This window comes from Varroa jacobsoni, unplaced genomic scaffold, assembly GCF_002532875.2.
Source record: "Varroa jacobsoni isolate VJ856 unplaced genomic scaffold, vjacob_1.0 scaffold_1347, whole genome shotgun sequence".
Classification (NCBI taxonomy): domain Eukaryota; kingdom Metazoa; phylum Arthropoda; class Arachnida; order Mesostigmata; family Varroidae; genus Varroa; species Varroa jacobsoni.
In genome coordinates, this window is record NW_019214249.1 from 31,457 (window position 1) to 56,035 (window position 24,579).

Here is a 24,579-nt window from a genome sequence, read left to right on the forward strand (position 1 = left end):
AGAAGAAAACTACGGCTTCCAAACGTAAAGATGAACGAGCACTCGGGAGGTGGTGGGTGGGGGATGTAGAAAAGCATTGTTCATTTTCTCACAGACTAGGTAAGGTACAAATGGTGTTCTAAGAAATTTGTCCATTGAAAACAACAAGCAACCGTAAGAGAAATGAGAATCTAGCAGGTGTACGTGTGCGAATAATAGATGGACTATTTATGGGAAATGCACGACTGGCGTGTGAACGTAGCACAGTTGGACTAAGACGATTGTTTTTAGCTTATAATCTTTCTAAGCAGGTAAGGTGAAAAAAGAAGTTATTCTGTAATATTTACCTTGTTCTAAATTATTACTATGAGTCATGTATTAGAAATAGAAAAAGACCACAGATATTATATCATTATCTGGGCCCGATTCTCAGGTTGCGCGCACATAGTCTGTTCCGTCACACAGGCTATCTGGTGCACGGAAGTCGAACCCGAAAGCGACATAAGCGACGTCTAAAGCCTGTATAAACAGTTCGACATGTAGTAGAGAGTACCGTAATTGCTGAATGTCTATAGCAAAGTTGGCTTGCATCCTTTAATATACAATAGATTGCGGCGATAACAAATGAATACATTTTTTGTACGTTTGGCGCCTACCTAAGCACGAACATAATTTAACAATCTTCATTCTATTTTGGCAAAATTACACTTAGCGCGTCTATTTTCTGTTCTGTGATGAGAATATTGGAGAGACAAAATGCTTTCTTTTATAATTGTTCCACATAAATATATAGCGTTTGCTAAGTATAAGGAAAAAAGGCTACAGGCTTTTTCCATGGGACAACCCAGCTTGATTATATGCTGAACTCCTTTCAGGGTTACGAGCTTTAGGCTACAGCAGTGTTCGTTAACTGCTGTAGTATCTGCGACAGAATCACACTCTTTATCCATGTCCCTCAGGTGAGCAACGTGTCCCTATGGAAATTAGGAAGCCCATAGAACAAAGAAAGAAAAACAACGATGAAGCTACTCATGTCGTCGAACTCCAGGGAATTGAATAAGGCTGCGAGCAGTAGACGCATCAGTTACAAAATAGGACACAGACTTTTGTTGCTTTTGCAAACAGATGTGTGTTGATAAAAAGCACCCCCCTATGTTGCCTTCCTGAGTAATAGAGAAGGCAAAAAAGTGCCATCAATTAAAAAGTTCTTTATCGAATATCCTTATAATATTACCTAAAAGTGTTGTTTTAGGATTTATGGTGTGATGGAGGTTAGTTACTTGAGGCGGACTAGCCAGAAGTGCTCAACCAAATAAATAAGCTCGTAAATTCATAGGAATTATCATTAACGAAGATCGAAACACTAAATCGGTTGAGCGCTGGGAGCAAGTTCGTTCTGCCTATTTAAGCATTAAGTAGGGGAAAGCCCTTCGTGAAAGCGAAACAACACTGTGTATCCAAAATAACAAGTCTGTTGATCACGAAATAATATAAAGAAAAGAAAATATACATCTGCATGGTAGTCAATTTATCCCACTTTACATATATATGTATATATATATATATATATGCTTATACTATACGAATTATATATATATATATATATATATATCAAGAATTTCTTGTATTGGAAGAAAGACTATTGAGGCATCAAGTAGCAGCGACCCGCTTTAATGTTTTAGGTTGGAGTTCCTGAACGAATACATTCGATCGAGAGAGCGCGGTGGGTAGCTAAGAGGGAAGCAACTTCACGTCTTGCGCCTACTGATGCCGTGCTCCATTCCAATACGCCCGAGGGGGGTTCAGGTCACCGAAATGGGTGGCTTGGTCTAGCTCAGCCTCTGACCAGATAGCCTGAAGGGGCTATCTCCTGTTAGGAATCCTCCTTTTGCGACGGTTGCGCAGCATCGCAGAGCTATTTCAGAGGAGGAAACAGAGTGTGGTATGGGGTGTGCGTTTCGCGGGAATGCATGGGTCTCCGTCGTCCACAGAAGAGCTGCTACAAAAAAGGCCGATCTGAAATGTTGGGGGTGGTGGCAGGTAGCACCGGGGTTGTTGAAGGGGCTGTTCTTGAAGTGCATCTCGTAACGAAGAATGCCGCCCTTGTCAATTATGTACACCGCAGGTACAGAGGTTACTAAGGATCTCTACGAACGAGGCCGGACCAGTCTCAGCCGTGATCGCTAGGAAAAAGGAAACAGTGGACAGGACTAGGGCTTCTCCTCGGAGAAGCCTTGACCATGTGAGATAGCGAAATCGACTAAAACTACCAGCTTCTATGGAAGTGTGTTGAAACGACAAAGTTTTCCTAAGTTCATCCTTTGACAATTTAACTGACCAGTATTCTATAAGCACATTGAATGGAAGTTAGACATGAATGTAAGTTATAACATTTTCTGTAGCATTTGGAAAATTGCTGAAATTCGACATTTCTAAAAATTTCCTTTACTAATACACAGTAGAAAATTTACTATATTTTCCTCTCATATTCATAGCGGTAGGTCTGACTTGACAATAGACGTCATTGTTTAAAACTAGATAGCATTCATCGAAGCTGAAACCGCATTTAAGATCACTTAAAATTTGTACGTTGGAACCGTGGGGCACAAACAGAGATTTTAAAAACTGGGTTAGTGATGACATAAACATATTCATTATGCAAATACGAGCGACGTTTATTGTGTGTAAAATATTACTATTAGTGACAAAATCCTGAATCCTGACTGAATTCAGTTATGGCTGGACGACGTAAAAGCGTACAATTATATCGGCGAATGGTACACTTTCGGGTTTAGCACTTGATTCTTTTTTCGACAAACCAGATCAAGTGAACAATGCTCTTTACACACATAGATGAGACAGGGCTGTCCGGCGTCATAAAATTTTAATGAGAACATTTTTCCCTTTTCATAGTGCACAATTAGGATCTATTCTAACGATGACGTTGTGCTAACTGTTACGTATATGTACGTCTATTGGTTAAATTTGGTTCCTCGCAATCATAGCATACAGTTGTGTTTGCAGTGGATATACATCATGGCTGATACACTGGACCATAGTTCAGTACTAAGGGGTTTGAATCTCTTAAAACCATGCGCTCGTTTATGTTCATTTATTCTAGAAGCCATCATTATGCAAGTGCCATAGAGATTCATATATATACATAATATTTGCTTCGAAGGCGGGGCGTGTCTGCAGCATCGATATGTTCTTGGACGTTGGTAAAAATGTCGGATTCTGCAAAGGGTTCATCGTAAAATAGGTCATCGGTCCTCAAGTGAACAGGTAGTGATTGCTGCGCAGCTTCCACAACGGTGGCAACGAAGGCTCAGACCAAAATATTAATAATATAATGTTTATAATAAATGTTGGCATTAAAAACCCTTACCATGTAGACCAAGGTTATCTGTATCTCGACGCCTGTTTATGCAACTACCACAGATTTGTGGGTAGACGTTATAGGTCAACGGGGGCGTCCGTCCGGAAAGGGCTAAGCCATTAACATCGGATAGACGTTTCGACATCAGGAGACTTGCCTTAATCACCAACAAACAGGCTTAGCAAAAGGTGGATCGGCACACGTTGACACCTCCCGCAAGCCGAATACTTCCCTCCACTGCGATGGGCACTCCGTTCTTCACAGCCTGTATAGCGCGATAGCGGAAACGGCAATGTTACGGTTGTGCGCCCTGTCTCTCATTTGAATGAGTTGTATTTTGATGATGATGATGATCGCGATGATAATAGCAGACCAGGACAGCGCAAGCAAGCAAGCCACCGTACATCCCGAAATGTACTCGATTCATCGAACACTCTACTGAACCGTTCAAGCCTGCTCCACTATCTGCATTATATTTTTGCATACGAGATACCGGCAGTTTGAATCAGGTACAAATAATGTGGCCAAGCTATGGAATATATATATACAACATAATATGATATAAAGCCCGTAACTACATCAGTGATATGAAGTTCGGTCATCTTGCTTGAAACGTACTTTGCGCGAATGTTCGATATGCTCTATTTATTGTAAGTTTAATAAGTTCAATTTTCGACCTGCCACTGTAGCGTTTGTGGATAGTGTGCTCTGCATGGCGTTGTTCCCCTTCCTTGTACGACTGCTGACTATTTGTCACGCATACATCTCACAAGATGCATAATCGTGTGGCTCGATTTTCCGTCATACGTCCGTGGTGATCTTCATCCGCATGGCAATGATTTTTGGCGTTCTTCTTGACTGGGCCAATCGGACACTGAAGCAACGCATCTTCCGGAGCGAACACAGCAACTCGAGACATGTTCTTATACGTGGAAAAAATCGAATTGATGCGGTATAGCGTTAGAAACAAGAACGTTGTCTTCGTTAGACAATTTTTATAAGCATCATAGATTTCATAGGTGCGAAATGCTGAAGAAAATCACCCCATCTATATAGCATCTGAAGGTCAGTTGACTATCAGCACTGATCAATTGTAGATAATGGATCATGTACTTCACCTTATGGTTTCTAGACACAGTTTCACTGACGTTACAACTGTATTGTCGTCTGAACCTATTCGCTTTAATCGGTATCGTAACAACTCAGCGTCGCTGATTGTTGAATCTACGTCTGTTCACAAGTTCCGCTGAGAGGTACCAATTTCAAATCGCGCCGCCGTACAATTACTGTTTAAGCTGATCTCATGGGTGTACAAGGCCGATAAATGTGCGAGTTTTCATCTGTACAAATTAAGGCTATCGAAATTCAGGAACGAAAGTTGTACAGCAAACATTTTTGCCTACACCTTACTTATCATTCCTAATGTGTGTTATTACATTATATAATGCAATATTATTAATCAGTCTAGCATAGCAGTAGCACCAAATTTCTATAGCGATATATTGCAATAGCTTTTCTTCGATAACAGGTGACAATTTCGAATTGACAAAACATTATAAAACACCGGAGAGTATTCTCTTCGAAGCATACACCGAATGCATCCATAAGAGCTTAATGCGCGCCAAATAAATTTTGAAATTGTCATATCTGGAACTTTATGAAAATGGACCCACATTGTAATTTTTCTACGCATGGAAATCAGTTTCGAAGTTAACTCACGCAGTAATGTCGTACCGCTGTAGATGACGAGTTCATAAATATACCATTGGTCAAGTTGAATTACTACGTCAAGCGTCGATTATGTCTATACAAACACATACATGTTAAAGTCCCCAGTTTTTGGCGTCACTATTGAGTACTGCTCGCATTATTGACACTGCTACTATAAGGAAACAACATTATAAAAGCAACGTGTAGCTTTAATACGTGAGAATCTTTACGCTTTTTTCTTAAGAGATTTATAAATTCAGGTTGTTGCTAAACGAGCGCGTATCGCGACGGGACCGTAGTGAAGAAGGCAGTCGCTCGAGCAGTATCGGTCAGAGACAAGTTTTTTCCCCTTGATCTCCGCCCCTCCGCACCGGCAAGGAAGCTAATTGAAAATGGTCTACGTCTTTCATCATGATACAGTATATATCCTATATATTGTGGAGAACTAGACCGTTGCTCAGAAAGTGATAACATATCGGCAAGCAGGTGAAACCTTTCTAACTTAAGCGCATCCGAATTAGAAATCTTATACAAAATGAATAAATTAGTAGTTCCAGACCTATTTATTTAATCGTCTCCATTTAAGTTGTTCCCTTCAAAGTAACTTCTGCTGGTGGATGCAACAGACGTTCGTCAGCATAAGCTTTGCAATAAGCCTTCGGACGTCTTAAACTGACCTTACGCGAGCTAGCTGAAAGTTCCTTCTGCTCCTTTTTACCTCCTATGGCAATTCGATTGTTGGTAAACATGAGTTATTTCCTCTGTCTTCAGTTCATGTATGTAATCGTTGCCACAGGCCTCCCAGGAGAAGCATGGTTTTTAATGCACTCCTATCCATCTCAGAAACGCTGCTATTACCCGTTTACCACTTAAAGTTACTTCATTGGCGCTCGTTGTTCCAACGGTGAAAAATACACACACACAGCGTTGAACACATACGTTTCAGGGAAAATTCGAGATTGGATCAGATTGTTATGAAAACTATGTTTAGAAGAAGCTCTATTCGTTTTACCATTCTAAACGTAGATTGACAAACGATCGATCATCCAGTGACGTAAAAATTTAACCGAGCCATTCGTTTTTGAATGAAGGGGAGTTTATATATATATATATATATATATATATATATAGGAAAGAAATTAAATGTTCACACGATTTCCTATTCTCATTCATATTGAATATTTCAAAAAAGTAAAAATTAGCTAAAAGCTGTTAATTCATTGTGTAAAAATTAGTTAATTTTGTAACCGTGTGATATCGTTGTAAAAACGGCCTAGGCAGTCTAAATCTGCGTAGGTAGTCCCGATTTTGATATAGTAAAAAATTATTTCGTAAAGGCAAACTTTGTGTAATTTAAGCTTTCCAACATTCTTGACAGAGATAGTTTTTTTTTCCCTTTTTTTTTTTCTTTAGTTGAAGTGTGTATCATATGACCTTTTGCTATTTGGATGATAAGTTACTTATGCCGTTGCCGCGAAGCGTTCACGGACGAGATATCGAATGGTAAGTTTCGACGTCATCTTAAGATTTGAACAAAATTTATTATTGAATTTAATAAGAAATTTATTTGTGGACGGAATGCCTGGGGAATATGGTGTATAGTTGTTTTTAACCAGTGTGATTCTTGCGGTGTGAGGCTAAGCGTTGTCGTAGAATACGTCCGGTTTACCTCTTCTCAATAATCTTAGTTGCATGATGCTTAATTTGTTCTTCATCTCTTTCAACCGTGTAAAGTTCAGCTGTAATCGACGAGCCAGGACTCAAGAAGCAGTGGTGGACAGTCTTAGGTGGAGAACAAACCAGTCCTTAATCGATGTACATAGTATTTTCACCTACACCAGACCTGAGTTTTGAGACAGGTCGACGTCCACCACAGGCCTGAAGACTCCGTTATTTAGTTCGCACATGGTCTTCGAAGAAGCACATTTGAAATTCTCAGGTTTTTTCACCGAATACAATGTTAAGCCTCAAAATGGAGCTCATTCGTAAACTATACAAATTGTCTGAATGCCCATGGCTGTAATAACTCACCTATTAAAAGTATCCCAATAAGCTGTCTCAGATTCCGATGAACACAGCCGTATCGGAACAACCTTTTTTTCTGTGTTTAGCAACGTTTCGGCATTGTAATTGTTCTGAAATACGTCATTACTTTATATTGACTGTTCGTTAAAAGTGTACATTTTGTATGTGTGTGTATATATATACATGCATGTATATAGAAGGGCCTCGCTGGAACTGAAGCGCTCACCTCAGCTTCAAGCCTGTACACGTTGTTAAAGCGTTATGTGAAGCGTTATGTAATGCTACAGTCTGCGTCGATGTAAAGCTGTCACGTTTATGAATTGTGGATTATTAACGAGAGAATCGTTCTTCCGCTTGATTTAATGTAACTGCCCTTTCAGACACAGCCCGTTTTCACACTACCTTTTCAACAAGTTAGCGCTGCTAACAGTTGACAAGAGATTTGTAGCCCCCAAAACTAAATAGCTATATCCATCATCGACCATGTAATGCTATTCACTCAATTCAAAACAGTCATTGACTGAAAAGTTTAGACAAATAAATTTATAGTTAGCAATTTCAGGTTCAAGTTTTGGCCGTTAGGACGCTTGCGTAATCAGGTTCCGGTTCCGCTATACGGTTCAATGCGGTTGCAATATTTGCACATGGAAGAACTCGGCAAAGTATTACGACAATGGCCATGTGAGTGCTATTATTGCATACAGAAGGCTTGTCCTAGAAAAAAAAAAGTCCTTCTCTATTTTAATGTGATTGCAGTATAATCAGGAGACTATAACAACAAAAACGTATAGGTAGCCACTTGTATCGAAATCGGTTTATATAATGTAAGGCTGGCGTAGCTCTGTTTCACGGTCATCACTGCGACCGAATATACATATATGATGAAGGATCACGCTAACACTATGTCATGATTTTCAATCAGTTATTTCTCAACCCGAATGTGCTCTTATTTTGTCGTTTTCACAGATGGGACTGTTGGTGTCATTTTCTACGAAATAAAAATAAATCACTGTTATAGGAACTTGTTTAAGTTTATTGATATGTTGTATTTATGTATGCACACTATATGCCATGATAAATTACTGCGTTTGCTTGTCTAGGCATCAATCGGCGCATTGTAAGTTAAGCTCAACGGCCAATATTTCATGCACGTTCTACTCAACGTTGTACTACGCTTATTCAGTTTAAGCTATACAAACGCCTTTGCTGGATATTCACATAACATCTGCCTGTCAAAATAAACTAGATCCTCGAAATTCCCAATGAGAGATGCAATACGCCAAGCTTTTCCCACTTACTCAACGACGCCGTTTTCCTGGTAGCGGCTGCTTAGCTGGATCCTTGCTCCAAATGCGTCTAATATCGTTATAAGTCCTGCTACAAATTAATTCTTGGTCGCATTGAATAGTGAAGAATTTACCCGATCATGGTTACTTCACCTTCTTGTCCGCTGATGTGCACAATCAACTTCACTGCATCTGCTTAAGGTACTAACTGTTCAAACACCAGTGATGCACTTCAGAAAGGATTAGTACTCCTAGGAATAACCTAGGTCAGCTTGCGGCTACCTAGACATTGTACGATCGTTGGAGTGACTCACAACTAAGCAGAAGCAGCAAAAAAGAAATCTGGTAAAAAAAACAAAACATCAGCGAGGTTGTCTCGCCTCAGTTAACTTGATGTCCTTCTAAGGAAAAACAACTTGAATACATCGGTTAATTTAAACCGATAGAAGAATTACAATTGCAAAGATTAGAGCACTGCTGAAAGAGTATGAGCAGTTCGTATTTATAAACAGCCATACATGAAGTTTGCTTGCCTTTTGCTATACTTAAACGCAGTTTAAGAGGACATTACTTAGGAACATGTGTCCTTGGATAACGGTCAGAAGACACGCACATAAAGAAGGGCCCCGCGTTTTCGTTTAAAACCTACCTAAAGGGAAGTCAGCTGAGTAAAATTAAGTATTAGTAAACACTTCAGAAATACAAGCATTAATCTGTTAGGTCTGCTTTTTTATCAATTTTTCCTTAAGTAGAAAAATGAGATGACTAAAAATATTTGATTTTCATACAAAGCGCCGGCACGGAAAGATAACAGCTTCCGCATTCATTGGCTTCCAGTCAAATGCCCATTAAGACTAGCGAAGCACTGAAACAAACTCTTGCCTTTACACAGATTAATCTCTTCGTAGGATTGGGAAGGCAAACGATTTTGCTTTACTGATGAAAAATGTTATAAACGGTGAACGAACGAAACTGTGCCCGCTAATCATAGCGGTCAAAAATAAACTAGGGTAAGTAAGATCGTTGTAACTAAATCTTTTTCCAAGTCAGTGATGGATTACGCATACAAAACGCAAACACAAAAATGCGTACAAAAAAATAGAATGAATCTAGGACTTGCTGTACCGGCTGACTGATGCTAATTTATGAACTTTTAAACCTCGTATTCAAATTCAAAGGTAATCGCACATTTCATTATATTCGAACAGTATCCTATTCCTTCTATGTCTAGCAGTATGACCTTCAGCAACCCTAACTTAGAGCTGTTCAAAAAAGTACAGTAACTTCTATCTTCATTATCAAGATGTAGCAAGTACGTAGCTCATGAGGAAGCTATTAACAATCCCCGTTCAAACATGGAACCATGTCGATGAGAACATAGACATGCATTATGTAGATTCTCGTTTCTTCCCCAATGCAGATTATTTGAGTCAAAAATACCCTCCAATATGAAGGAAAATTTATTGCTCAAGAGATCAACTTTAGGGAATTCGGACTGGGTTGTGCTCCATTCTAAGAACTAGCAACAGACCTGTATAACCTGCGGATGTCCATTGTCCTCATAACCTAAACTCGTTAAAACGGGTTTAGTAAGCGTAAAGAGTAAAGGTAAAATATAAAGGTATAGCCTTAGCTGTTAATTATTCAGCATTCTAAAACCACCAATGACAACTACCGATACCTGAAAAACACTAATACTGATGTTTGCTGCCGCTGCGCTGACGCTGGCGCTGGGGTTACGGCTTACCTTCTCCAACGCTGATTTCCTAGGTGCACAGTCCTTGCGGTCCTTGTCAAGAGTTACAAAATGATTCTGTCTTATGAAACCCTCGATATATTTTCTGGACTATTTATTGAAAAATCTTTTTTCATGAACTCGTTTTGCAGCGGGTGCTTTATATATATATATATATATATATATGATCGTAAACTGTTCCGATGCGCACGACCATAATGAAATTAGTGACTTCTCTGAAGATTTGTCTTTCGCTGAGGCATTTTTCGGAAAATGTTTAAAAGGATTTTGAAGAAACCCTTCTATTTTTTTTTTTTTGCCTATACCTAGCCTACGCTGCGGCAGGCGTTGCAATTAGAAAGCTGGTTCTGAGAGAGTCTTATAATAAAGCCGCAATACCTTATAGTTTTCAAATAGTGGCATAATGTCATCCTGTATCAATGAAAATATGCGTTACATATACACTACACCTGAAAACACAGGTTCATTTGAATTTTTCTTTGCAATGAAAGATCTATCTTTAGCGTTGATGGACTGCCGACCATCAAAAGGTAGATGTGATGAACCCAAAGCGCGTATTCCTGTACTTTGTATTATCATTAATGTTTGCGAAGCGAACAAACAGCCTGCTCTAAATATAGGTATTTTCAATTACTCAGTTGAAATTATGGCCAATGCTTTATTGACTGAACCCTGTTATTTGCTCAACGGTTGGCATCGAGTTTTGAAACGCGTTACAATTACATATAAATGATAACATTTTTACCGGCCTCTTTCGAAGCATACCATGTGTATACGAATTAGTTCGGTGGACTTTGCCAGAAATGTCTGAAACGCCCCACACCTTACTAGATGCAATGGACAAAACAATTGTTAAATAAGTAATTGCATCAATGCATTTTTTCCTCATCTTCTAATAATTAACGCGCAAGTTTTCCGCACGTTACTCACACGCAGGGGCTTACTTACACGTCATAGGGGCCTACTTTCCTTCGGTTTAGGTCAGCCGCCGATTCAGGATAATGCGCAGGTCAATAACACGCTTTGATTGACTCTCCGTGCTACAAATGGAACAGCACGGCCTCGACAATATGCATAGGTCCTTGGCTATGGTGTACATCCCACTTTATGCTTGCTATGTATGTGACATCCATCTTTGAGGTGTGCCTTCATTCCGCTGATGTCAACAGAAAGATCGTTTCTGCACGAAGGACGCATTTTTTATGTAATAGTCAACCCGTTACCCCTTTAGTGACATATTAATTGTTGATCACTTCGAAAACGCATGCAACTTCCGCTCTCGACATAACAACCTCACAAACGCCCCTCTAGCTAGTTCATATCAGTGTGTCTTCACGCTGCATTATAACCTTACTTGACTTAAACCTTTCGTTTCAGTAAAAACAGCATTAAAATCACTCACACTTCCGATAATAATAGCATGTCTTCTACTTCTTATAATTGTTTTCGGGTTCGAAGAAGCAGACGATATTTCCATTGGATCACCTTGTCATCACTGGGCTTTTGCAAGACGCTCGGTATATTGACCTGGATTCTTCCAATTAGCTTTCCAAATAAGTGTGTCGATCAAAGCAGCTTCCCACAGGCTAAATCTGATCAGTCTGAATCGGACACGTTCCTCTATACTTATCGCTGGATTATCAGCTGGCAACAGAGTCGTTTAAAGATAAATGGCCTGGCCTTGAACGCTCTGATAACAAGGGTTAAATAACGAAACTTATTTCGCCAGATTGAAGACTTACGAGCGCGGCTAGCCGAACGTTCAGTGGAAAAAATCAGTGGGAAACAGAATTGATGACTGATGTCCACTGTTGCTTCTAAAGTATTTGCAGAGTGGCTAGCGCTATGAGGTTTACCGCCCTCAGCTTCAAAGCTCTCGGAACGGTAAATGCGAGGAAAAGAAGACCCGATACCGATGTCCTTTCTAGCGGATTATTAGTCAAATTTACGGATCAATATTGCTGAGGTATTGATGCGCCGATGTTTTGATTATTCATAGCCGACCGTAAAATGGAAACAATACAAAAAAAATCACTATCTTGGTTTTTGTGATGTTTCAGGTCACAACTACGGCAGCCGACGGATACGCAATGATATTTGTTAAATTTAAGCCAATTGTAAATGTATGTATGTATGGAACTTCTACTGGAAACGGTATCTTACTTGATCGATCCAGTCTAGAGCTGTAATGTCGCTCTATGATAATGATTTGAAATTGCTAAGAAAAAAGCACGCACGGATGCTGAGCTTCCGTTGGCTACAGGCTTTAAAGATTAACAGGGTATTCAAAAATAAACACAATAAGAGAACTGTTCGAACATGGCAGCATTACATTTTTACGCGTTTTGCAGTATCGTCTGTGTAGTTCTATGTATGTATGTATATATGAACAGCCATCTAGGCTGCGAATATTATTTACCGGCCAACATGCTCGCGGCCTACCGGCGTTACCCTTATACCTGCGGTAAGTATAGTGCGCCCGACCCTGTGATGCAATAATTCCTACCGGATTTCTAGCTTTTCATCGTAGGCCACCGTTCGTATAAATGTAAGCTCTGTGGATCTTCTTGTAAACGCGTTAAAGATAGTAAACTGCGTTGCGCGTATGGTCTTTAGGTCACCGGTGTCCTTAATCCGCCTTTGCTACTTATGGATAAGGTAGAAGAAATTAACACAAATAGGCTGAAACAGTTCATGGACTCTGGATGCTGGTGCTTATCGGTATATTTCGGTCGGCCGGCCGGCCGGTTGGCAGGTCAGGACACAGTTGCAGGAGTTGAGAATCATATGCCTGTGTAACGATACATCAGCTTGGGTCAAATATTTACGTTCTTTGTTAATACATAACATATGCACGGCAGGCATTGTGGTCGCGTTTACTTCAACAGCGGCTTTGCTATTCTTTCATATAGTTCGTTATATCATTTTAAATGCCCCTGTTACCAAGACCTCGAAATGCAGTGAGACAAATGTCCACCACCCTATTCATATGGTGTCCCTATTAAATTATACTGCATTCCTAGAATCGTATTTGCTGAAGTTACTGAATACATTGAGCTTCTCCTGAGTTAACAGCATTGTAGGTCTGATGGGAAACATCGTAAAGATAATTCAAGTGCTAGTTATAAAATCTATGCACATAATAAGTAAACCCTTAAGCACATAATGCACAGAGATAAGCTATGATGCGTGATAAATTTTACGTCAGCTTGATGCAATAAACGTCACATGTACAGTCTTTGGGGCTTTTCCTATTTTCATAACTACAAGTGATTGAATATTGGAAAACTTTTATAAGCCAGGTTACATCAGGGCATAGATTGGGGTAAAGGTGGTAAAACGCGTTTCATTATGAATCCTCCATATGTAAAAAATCGTCTAGAGACGCTATTGGAGCCATTGAGAAGAGCGGCTTCGCCACTTGATCATTGACTGCGTTACAAGTTGGCACATAGTGTAGTCAGGCAGGCGCTGCTTGTATTATAAGCACATTCAAATCTTCGTTCAAGGGAGAGCTTGCCGCTCGTCAAGTAAATAAAAAGAATTGCTCGGTTTAGCTATTAGAACTTCCATAATTATAACAATCATAATGGCCGCTTGCTAGCGTTCGCAGAAATCATTCATTTTAAGGCCACACGATGACAGGTTCATATCTGTATAGCGGCCTAGTTTAGCGAGGTAACTTGATAGTGCGTTATCGAATGACGACGCGATCGGCATAAGTTGTCCTAGCAAAAAATTCATTGCCCTAGAACAACTACTGGACGTAGATTGCTTTTTATTTCATCGTTACGCGGTTAGATATTTCCGTTAATCTGTTGTGCTAATGGATTATGTTTCCGCACACACAAAAAAAAAAAACAAAAGTGTTTCAACGTTTTTTGCATCGAACGCAGTTCTCTCTTTCAGTTGTTCTCGATGCTTCTCACTTCAATACAATCGAACTTCGAAGAGGGCCATTAATCGTTTTTATTGAAAGCGCACGTTTCCAAGGCTTGAAATTATTAGATGATAATCTTTTGCGTGATAAACTAGATAAATTTACATGGTTAGATGTCTAGAGATTGAATAACGCATAACGGCCTTGCAGGACAAACTTCAGTCTGATCAAAGGCATAACCGGGGCATTGGACGTAAAACTCGAAATCTCTATATCGTTAATCTTAAGGTCGTAACTCTTGACCTAAACCTAAACCTAAACCTGAGTAACTAGCTGACCTAAACATGTGCCAAGGGCTTTTGTGCCATGCCACAATATGTAAATTATAAGTAAAAATGTAACCTTCCATTAAGTATCCCGTTTTGTGTGTTTTGTTCAATATAAAATTACGTCAACGGCTTTAGGACAGCGCTATTCTTCAATTATTTTCTGAGATTTCTCGATTCTCTTATATACTTTCCGATCAGCAGCTAATAGCTGCTATCTCTGCCGTAATCAGAGATTGTCATAATTTAACATTAAGCTGTAGGAAATTGTGTAACGATAACTGTTGCTCGGGCGCAAGAAAACCTCCCGGCACAACTATTCCCGGACGCGATAGAACGTTGAAAATGGTTTCCAGTATATATATATATATATATATATATATGTATATAAATTCTTACGTTAATTCCACGCGATTGTGTTCAAACCTTGCTTTTATTGAAGCATTATAAGACGAGGAGTGCAACGAAATCACTTTGAAAAATGCGGGACCGTCAATGATACGATGGCACGAAACCGCGTACATACTCCTTCTGACTTTAGAATTATGAAAAGGGTTCATAGAAAATGTCCGGGCTCCATTAATAAATAGGCACGAATTTCGGGAAAATTACATGCTGGAACTGTTAATGTATTTCTAAACATTTTTCTATGTTGCTATTCATGCATGATTCTCGTTTAGGCTAGCGCTATTCGCCATGTCTGTACAAAGACAAGCGCACCTTTCAATATAATCGCCAGAAGTACAGATACCCGTTACGTATTTATTGATTATTAGGGGCAAAAATAACCAATCGCCAACGGCTGGCATAAAAATTCAAAGTTCAACGTCGGTCGAACAAACGACAACACTAATATACATAGAACAACCGTAAACAGATACGAGTAGAATATAACACGCAAACGTCTTTCGAATAGCATTTTAATCATTAAACAATAGCCTTCACCGAAGCCAATAGGCCCTTAAACGATTTAGATGAGGCTGAAATCGTAGACGTAATTTTGGTCTCATAAAATCATCATTTTGAACTCGAAAATAAATACCTGTTTTTATTATACAGCTGAACTGATTGACTTTAACTTCAAAACGAGTATACCTGTAAACACTTTCTTAATAGACAGACATTGTGGTTCATTGTGTTTAGCGCATTTCGTAACCCTGTCGTGAAGCACGATGCGTGTAGTTTAACAAGTAACCCCCACGTGTCATTTACTAACGTATTCCTATTTAAATAACGTGCTTGCTACAAGCATTCCCAGTGAGTTTTACATCCGGTGTTGCTAATCAGTTAAGTATCGCTGGCTTCTTCTGTCACGAGACCAAATGCGCCTACATCCATTTTCTGAAATAGATCACCCTCACGGATGGCCGTGTCTAGTGGGCAAATGCGTTACGACTGCATCATCACGAGGACGCCCAGGGAAGTTCTATGGTATCTGAAGCTGTCAGTAGATAATATAAAGACAAACTGCGCTGGTTTCTGAACTGAAAAATTTGCGGAAAATGGGGATACACGGCTAAACGAGTCCTCAAAGGAGTGGTACATGGAACCTCTAGCCCGATCTAGGCCCATGTATCCGGCTACATGCTATAACCTGCAGTAACATTGTTCAATGGATATCGGGTCGTTTTGTCGTTCATCCTGCAACACCAGTTCTCCTATGTGCAGCCGTTACGATACATTTCTTTCTGCTCCACTCGTGGTTCGTCGGCTCGGCGACCAGTCTCTACCTGCGACTAGTTATCCAATTGACATCGTAAACTCATTTCGCAGCACTTTGGCTGTGGGAAAGCGAAAGGTCTACGAATCGTTATTTTGGTCCCTAAATCCAGAGAGCTTGTCGACGTCCTTAATCAATTTCTCGTCCTACGGACAAAAGAAACAGGCATTAAACGACATTTGTTAGGAAAGGGTTTGGTAAGTTATAAGATTGTACGTTTGGAGCCATTTCTATAGTGACGGTAGCGGTGGTCGAAGGGAGCAAATGATAAGCCATAATCCTACTGAAATGTCTTTCACGATATTATAAGTAGTTTATTTCCAGTTTGGTTAGCGATAACATATTTAGTAGTATGGTAACACTCTAGTAATCCCAAACATTTCGCAATCGCTTTAGTTATATGTTATCTAGGAATATTCGAGTAACCCATATTTTTTGTGATCATTTCCACCGCGTCAAAAAAGTGTTTTTCAAAATTGCAGACTAAATCAGCGCCATTTTAGATATGGTGCTTTTAACGGCTCTGTGGTGATTTGCGTTTTGCCCCGCTCTCAATCTCCTAGTTGCACCTCACCCTTCATTTAGTAAACATCCGCCTATTTCCATTAATGGAAACTGTCCGCTGTTTTTTGAGGATACGTCGATATTTTCGCCCGCGTATTATCCTACAATAATTGATCTGCGTACAGCTGCTGCCAGAACTTCTGGAGAAAAGGCGATCTCGTCATTCGATTGCTTGAAGTCTTTATTAAACTTGTCCGCTTTCGATAGTTTGCTATGAACCATTCTCTTTTTAAATTACGTTATGATGATTGTTCTCAATAGCGAAGATTTGCTTTCGAAGTTTCAGCCGGTTCCGTCTCTAGATCGCCTTTTTATACTGTGGACGCGCATTGTTGGATGTTTCCTCTTGCGTCTTTTCACAGGATACAAATCCTGTGACAGGACAAATAGGTTTTGATACTGCCGCTACAAAAAACGCTGAGCTGTCAGAGTGGCTTAAGCATTTGAGTATCTTTCTGTGGACGTAGAAATAGGTTCGGCATGTAGATGTAGATGCATAGACTTGTATTATCGCCATTCGTTTTCAAAGTACACCTTCCATTGTACTCGTGAACGAGTCGAAGGTACGTTGATTCTTGTGGAAAATATAGATTAGCCTATCGCTGTTCACAGCGTGAGGTGCTACTTCAGCGAGAAGATTCATTGAGGTAACGATGTCCCATAGACATGTGGAAGAAGCTTTGGAATTTCCCTTGTACCATTGCGACATGATTTATAGAGCCGTTACGTTTTGCCCAGTTAAAAATCACGATAGCTTTAAGTTAGCGGTCTTCAAGGCCAATGAGTCACGGAATAGTTTTAGCTATTGTGGAATAAGAAGTGTATATGAAACCTCACCTGAACTCGAATTGTTTCAAAGAGCTCCGCGATTTTATAAGCTTAACAACCTACATTTTAACCAGTGGGTATATACACTGAAAAGCGTAACAACAACTATATAATTCAGATTGAGAAATAGCAGGTTGTGTTTTAAAAACCCAACTTGCAGAAGACGCGGATCTATGCATACTGGAGTTTCCTAAACAAAACAGACAATCCGTACACATACGACATCAGGCTAAAAAGTGTATAGTAGCAACATTTTGGCTGTTTAAATCGGGTGGCCTTTTAAACGTTCTGTTATCAGAGACGGCGCCGATGTTATGTTTATCCAAAATAATCGACTGGTAGTTAAAGCTCACTATCGAGAAGGAACCTTTTTTGGACGTCAAACATTGTTTTTGCAAATCTATCGTAGCATCTAGCTTGTGATTTAAGCTTTCGTCATAATCTAGAAATTGTATTAATAGTGTAGTCACGTAAAATACGTATGTTTGTTGTACTGGAAGATGTTAATCTTACGGGTATCAACTAATTTTTTTTAAATTTAATTTTAATTTAAGATAACCATGAGCGAATATATCAATGAGAGTGGAATAAAAACCGAAAAAAGAGTAATCGAATCGGTTTGAAAAGAAAAAAAACTTAGTCCATAAAGAGAGCACATTATCAATATAGTTGAGTTTCGAAATTAGGCCGGTACATCTCTTTGTCAGGTGAAAGAGTTGGCCGTATTCAAATTAGTGCGATGCCTTAATAATAAACGTGATTTAATGAACTATTGCATTATCGCGAAACAACCATAGACAATTAGATTGTAAGTTGATAACGGTCGATTCGAATAACTTCCTATTAAGCTTTATTATAAGCTTATAAGCTTTTAAAACGCTTTATTTAAAACTCATTAACGGTTGTATCGACATTTATATGTATGTCTCTTTTATAGATTTATATTAATTAGATTTTTATTTTGAGTTAGTCCCACTTTAGAATATAGATATAATTAGTAAGCTGGTCACAAGCTGCACTTTTCGTTCCGTAAAACGGAAAGGAGACAAGATGGACGAGATAGAACAGCTCGTCTCCTTGGCCACAAGCTATAGCACACAACTTTGAGAATTCGTTGTTCGAAGTTCGAAAAACCTTGTAAATGGCCATCATGAAAGCTTCGCAGTTACAATGGACAACGACTGTTGTCGGTTACGTTTTGCGCCGCTCGACATCGCAGGTCACACATTTTCCTGTCAGGGATTATGGCAACATCATCAATTAGAGTAAAGTATGTTGATAGTTCAGTGCCTACCTATTCATTTCGTCTTGTGTACAACGTTCGTCTTTAATCCTAGGTAGACGCAGAGTCTCGCTTTCACTTTTCGTTTCTAGTAAAACGATTACAGTAACGCTTTTAGAAAATGGTGCGTTCTATTTGATAATCTTAAACGCGCAAGGCCGTACGTAGGTGGTGGTCATCGCAAGAAAATAGTTGTACCTATGTCTTATTCGTGGATCTTGGGCGAATATATTCATGAAAATCAGATGGATCTAGAGAAAATCGCTTGGATACTAAGAAATAACTTCATGTAAACTGGAGAAGAGGTGACTTTTTCCCTATTTGTTGTCGAGGCAGAGCTTGAAGATCAAGCACACAGTTAAATGTAAGGATTGCCGAGTTCGTGGCTTAGCTCTATGATGTTTGTATTTTTCTAAAAAGATGGAAAGGAATTCTTAAAACGTATCGACCTATTTGCGTTGCCCATTCGCTCGCCTTTTTGAATAGCCTTAAAATTACGCTATAATACTAGAGGTTCAAGTTTGCCCCATGTTGGTTTAGCGGAGTAAGTTCAATGGGCAATGGGTTCAAGGGTAATGGGTTAACGATATCGGACCACCAATGGAAGGATGAAATAGTTAACAGAAATCAACGGAACTACTGCTGCAGGCAAACAAGGTAAATAACACATATGGTGTATCTTCTTTTGTGAAGGCAACGGCTCATCGCCGATACCTTTGCAAAGGACCGCTTTAAGCCACCGGGATAATCTAGTAGCCAATTATGTCACATAATAGGACAAGACAGCCGACTAACTGCATCAGGCAACACTCTAACTATAATAATTTACCGTGCGAAGTCCTGAAAGAGCGTAACGAACGTTTCACATCTGTTTCAGACGGGGTACTTTCAACGTAAAGTGAAATAGACCAACCCCCGATTTCGAATCTAAACCACTACGTATGCCTGAATTCGTTCGATGAGGCAGTGCAATAGAAAAATAGCATAAGAAGAATGACCGCAAGAGATTAATCGACTTCTTGTAAAAAAGTACCAAAACAGTTCTACTAAGCCTACACAGCAAAATGGCTTGGACTTTGTTTAGCTTCAACTACAAAAAGACAACAAGATCGTGTGAAAGATGTTCAGAGTTTATGTCTAATGTAATGCATGTGCGAAAAGCAAGCAGACGTCCTTGGACAGAGCAAGATTCGTTGACGTTTACAGGCTGAGCGGCAGCATTTACTCAATATATATATATATATATAATACGAAATCAGTTATAATAATATATAATGTGAAACATAATTAATTATGGCGGCGTTAATTTCTACCTTTTTGAAAAAAGGATATACGAAAATATGCATATAATTAACTGAAATCTTACGGCTTCCGTAATTGTCAGCCCATTTATCAAAACAGTATTACGTAATTCCTCAGGCGTTTCTTAGGAACCAGCTAAATTACATAGTCAGAAAGGTTATACATCTATGGATCCCTTAGTTCTCTGATTTAGGATTTGCACCAGTCCTATTTGTCTGAGTATGTGTGTACGCGTGTGCATAATATATGAAGGAGATACATCGCTGCTGTAGAATCGTAGCGGTTAACCGCATAATTATATGGACAGGTGCAATAATTTTCTGGCCGACTCGTATCCAACGCCAGTTGAGCCTTTATCCTAAGCTACGTCCTATGCACTCAGCATAGAGTGTATATGTTGTTTCCCTCACCGGCAACAGAGGGCCTCAGTTACGCGTTAAAGTTAACATGGCTGGCGTCGGCCATATTCCATCTAGTTTCTCGTCGAGGGACAAAATCCCAACTTGTTGGTCATGCATGAAATGTCTCTATTTAGTACTCTCAGCGGGTCTTTTTTCTCACTGGAAAGAAGATTACACTTGCGTTACAACCTTTATTGTTGTCATTGAGCGCAACTGAGTGAACCATGGCTGTACGATGACCAAAAAAGCATAGAGCAGAGTTGTTTTGTTACGGTAACATCGTGAGTATCTGGAATGTTGGCTGAATCCGTTTTGTTAAGTATTCGTGTGTACATATTTCGCATTTCGATTACATACAAGTCCCCTAGCAGCGAGTAGAAGTGCGAAACACTTTGGCATATGATTCATTGCTAACTATTCCCCGCTAAAGTTCACTGATAATTAAATTGGTAAGTATTTTTCAAACGGTCGTTGCAGTTTAGAATACATAATGGCAAGGTAGGCCTGGAATTCACAGGATCAGGACGTATTTCGCTAGTACGGATTGTACGACTAGTTTCAGCAGCTGGTGATGAATAGAAAATTGTATTTTAACAATTCTTGGGGTGCGTCAAAAACAGTTCATATTAGAAGATGAAGATTGGCAAAGTATCATCAAAGGTGAACTGTCCAGCTGCTTGTTCCCGTGAGTTGTTTTCATAATGATTGCTTGGGAGACTAACGAACCGAACAAACATTTACATAAAAATCCAGCTAATTATCTTTAGGCGAAAGGCAATCTAAAGGTTAACAGTTAGTTCTATTGTACAGTCACCGTTAGGTAACATTACCTACAAGAAAAAACAAAAGGTTAAGAAGACGCTTTAATGTTCCACTTCGCGCATATACATAATGTCTCGCTCCCTAAAACGTTGTGCGAGTATTTGCTAGTCGAAAATGAACGAAGCAACCCCTTACAGTTTTGCTATCTTTAGATTATTGCAATATTTACCCCACACTGAGATGATGTATTAACGGTCAGCAACTAGGTTAGATTTAATCGCAGAAGTTCGATGGTCAAAAACATGTGTTAGTTGTCCCTTTAAGATACGGAGCGGTGGACCCAACCATGTTTTGAAATTCATCTCGGATTGTTGAGACAATTTATGCAGGCGGCAACTCGTCTGGCAGCTGGCAAAGGAATAAGGTCGCGTGCGGACAGAAATACGCCACTTTGAATACTTTGCTCGTTTTTACCTTGTCGTCCTAATAGCAGCGACACCAACAATTCACATCAGCTGAAGTAACAGATCGGATAGGGAGACAGCTTTCCCATAAGGCTCACTTTATAGAAATCAAATCATCTCTCCATATTCTACTTGGTTTTCTCTTTTTGTTGTTATATGTAAACGTGTCTGTATTGCAAAACTCATAGAAACAGAAGTTCGGACTACTGGCAGCCGCAACAGGACTAGGCTGAAAGTCTTTGCTTTGTCTCGTCTCTTAGAGAGCGCAGTGAGAGCTATATAACTGCAGCGGATAGAGTGCAAGGTTCTTGGTTCATTGCAGCACTCTACTGTGAACAAGGCATATATGCGTATATTCTGTTATATGGCTGGCGACCATAACGGGTCTGTCGTCTCCAGGTTAAGGATGAACGACGATGCCTCTTCGTATCGCGGAAAAACATATACCGTATAGGCGGATGTGTGCGAATATAAATGAAATGAAGTGAACATATATGTATGGAAAGATTAGGGTGTGAGATGAAGGGAGATGTTTACTAAAATCGGGTACTACAGCAAGGGAACCAGCGAGAACGCCCACTGCTAAGCACGAAATGCTACACTCATAAAAGAAGATTCATGGAGAAATGTCGCGCCATGTTAGACCAGTCATAGAGTAGCAGCTGCACTTATTGCGGGCAGCTGTCAGAAGAGCTAATAGCTTTTAGCTCAAGCTACGACTAAACCTCACCAGACGACAATAAACGTTCTTATAAGTTAGGCAGTTTCACCTTTTCCTTACCGACTCTCTTGTGTGACGTCGTCAGCTTCTTCGGCCTGTTTAGTCCTTATGTCCAATGCTGTACAGGCAACTTCTGTGCAAATTCGTTGTAAATATCGTTCATTTCATCCCGGATCAGTTAGTCCTAAGAGAAAACGTTGAATCCCTGAACTCTGTTGACATGAAGCCGGTCAAAACTTAAATTTTGCTTCATTATACATGGTGATGATCTTATTTCACTGCCCTATCTCTTTACCTCGAAGGTGGCTAATATAATCAAAGAATAAAAAAAAATTATAGATTGTACATAAGTTACCAAAACAATTAAAAAATCTTCGACTGCTTTGTAATGCGGTACAAACGTATGCGCTATCTATGTACGAGAGCGGCGTAGACTGAATAGAACTTCTCAGCTATGTGTGTATTGTAGATGATATTTTTTTCAAATATAGATAAATCTAGTTTGCCTTCAACGCCTAGATCAAATTGGTTTCTCTTTTAAAGATAGTGAACACGCATACTGACTGATATGGCAAAATCGATAGTAATGAAGGTTAAGTAGTCAGTCTTGTCAAACTTAATAGTATGCTCTCCGCCGATCTATCCAAAGCAAGCTATTGGAGTTAAGTTCTAATTTATAAAGTAGGTTCAGGTTGCCTTGGAAAATATTGGAAAGTTAAGTCACTCGGCCTCCTACTTGCTTTGAAGCGATCAATGACTGTCTTGAGTTATACAATTTGATTATTCGGGAAACTTCGAAAATGGCGTGTCGGTAACGTAGCCATTTAGTACTTCTGCTAATCGGATTAAATAATACCAAACATGAAAGACTTTTAAGGGCAGGTTGCTCATAATTCGATAATTAAATAAATACATTCGGCAGATGCGAATATATTCATTTCTTAGGTAGCCTAACTAAACTATATTATAAATAGACATTAGTATCCTATTAAAAAGAAGGCTAAACACATCCGCTATATAACTGCCCTTTGCTATCGATAAACAATGCTGTCAAACACAGTTATCGCCTAGGAAAATGTCGCAAACCTCTCATGCCTGTTAGGAAATCTTAAACTGATTAGCGAGCTATCCAGTTTAATGGGAATAAGTACGAAACCGGAACTTTTCATGCATTTCACGATCGAAACAAGGGGTTGATGAGGCGCCAGTGAGGGTAGGACGAGGAACAAGACTCTGGGCGCAATGAGTGAGATTGTATTATTAAGGTGGGGCATGGTGGGCAGACGAGGCGCCGAACACGGCGCTGGTGACGGCTTCCGCGTGGAACCACCATTAATATATACCACCCCACCTCACACTGCTCAGCTCAGCTTGTCGTCGTCGCGTTGATGTCCCTGGTATCAGCCACTAGCACGACCATTACGAGGAGCACTCAGTTATCTAGCTAACTCCTTGCGGTGCAAGAAAGAAGTGAGATACTTCCGTAAAAACTGGTGCTATCTTACGTAGCCAACCAGTCGACCAATGGCATGAGCAAAGTAGCTCACAAACAGGAGCGACTGAGGACCACTACAACAACGATAACGAGTCGCTAGGATCTGCGGGGAGCGATGACAGTGGAACGATATTTTACCGAGGAGGGAAGATCTTCTCATCAATCGGACACGCCCAATAATAACAACTCAACCAGATCTATTCCTCTTTCTAGCTTGTCTCTGCAAGCTAGATCAGGCCGCGGGCAGCGAGAATACACTTGGGCTAAAAACTGTTTAATACAAATGCAGCCATTGATACAGAATCATACGAAAACGTATTTAAAACTGAAAATCGTCATTTAAACATCATCAATAATACGAATCGGGCTAGTGAGTGCTTGCTAAGCAATGACTAGTGTATTGTAGTTGCCCTAAGCCTGGAAAATTTCTGCGCTTATATTTGATTAAAAAAAAAAATAGAATGCTTATTTCATGTACACACTTCAGTGAGTACCATGGTGTTTCATTCAAATGAAGTTCATAAATTAGGATCGTTACAAATATGGGATAACAACGTTTTTAAACGCATCTCTTCAGCGGGTCGCCTTCTAACTTTTCTGATAAGAGGACTCCCTCTCAACGAAATTTCAACTAAATGACTCTTCAGCGAGCTAACCTTCAGCTGCTCAATATCTACCTGTGCGCAACACGTAAAAACA

At 39.7% G+C, this 24,579-nt stretch overlaps 2 long non-coding RNA genes across 2 annotated transcripts in view; both read right to left on the reverse strand.

Annotated features, from left to right (window-relative positions):
• Nucleotides 1–15,245: 15,245 nt before the first annotated feature.
• LOC111269047 (uncharacterized) overlaps nucleotides 15,246–24,579 on the reverse strand; it is a 43,585-nt gene continuing 34,251 nt past the window's right edge. The window contains exon 2 of the long non-coding RNA XR_002685537.2: nucleotides 15,246–16,207. This is a non-coding gene — a long non-coding RNA (uncharacterized LOC111269047). The remainder of the gene's footprint in view (nucleotides 16,208–24,579) is intronic.
• On the reverse strand, nucleotides 18,407–22,685 carry LOC147752292 (uncharacterized). The gene is made up of 2 exons (XR_015314446.1): nucleotides 22,446–22,685; nucleotides 18,407–18,685 (listed from the first exon to the last, which is right to left on the reverse strand). It is a non-coding gene; the product is annotated as an uncharacterized LOC147752292 (long non-coding RNA).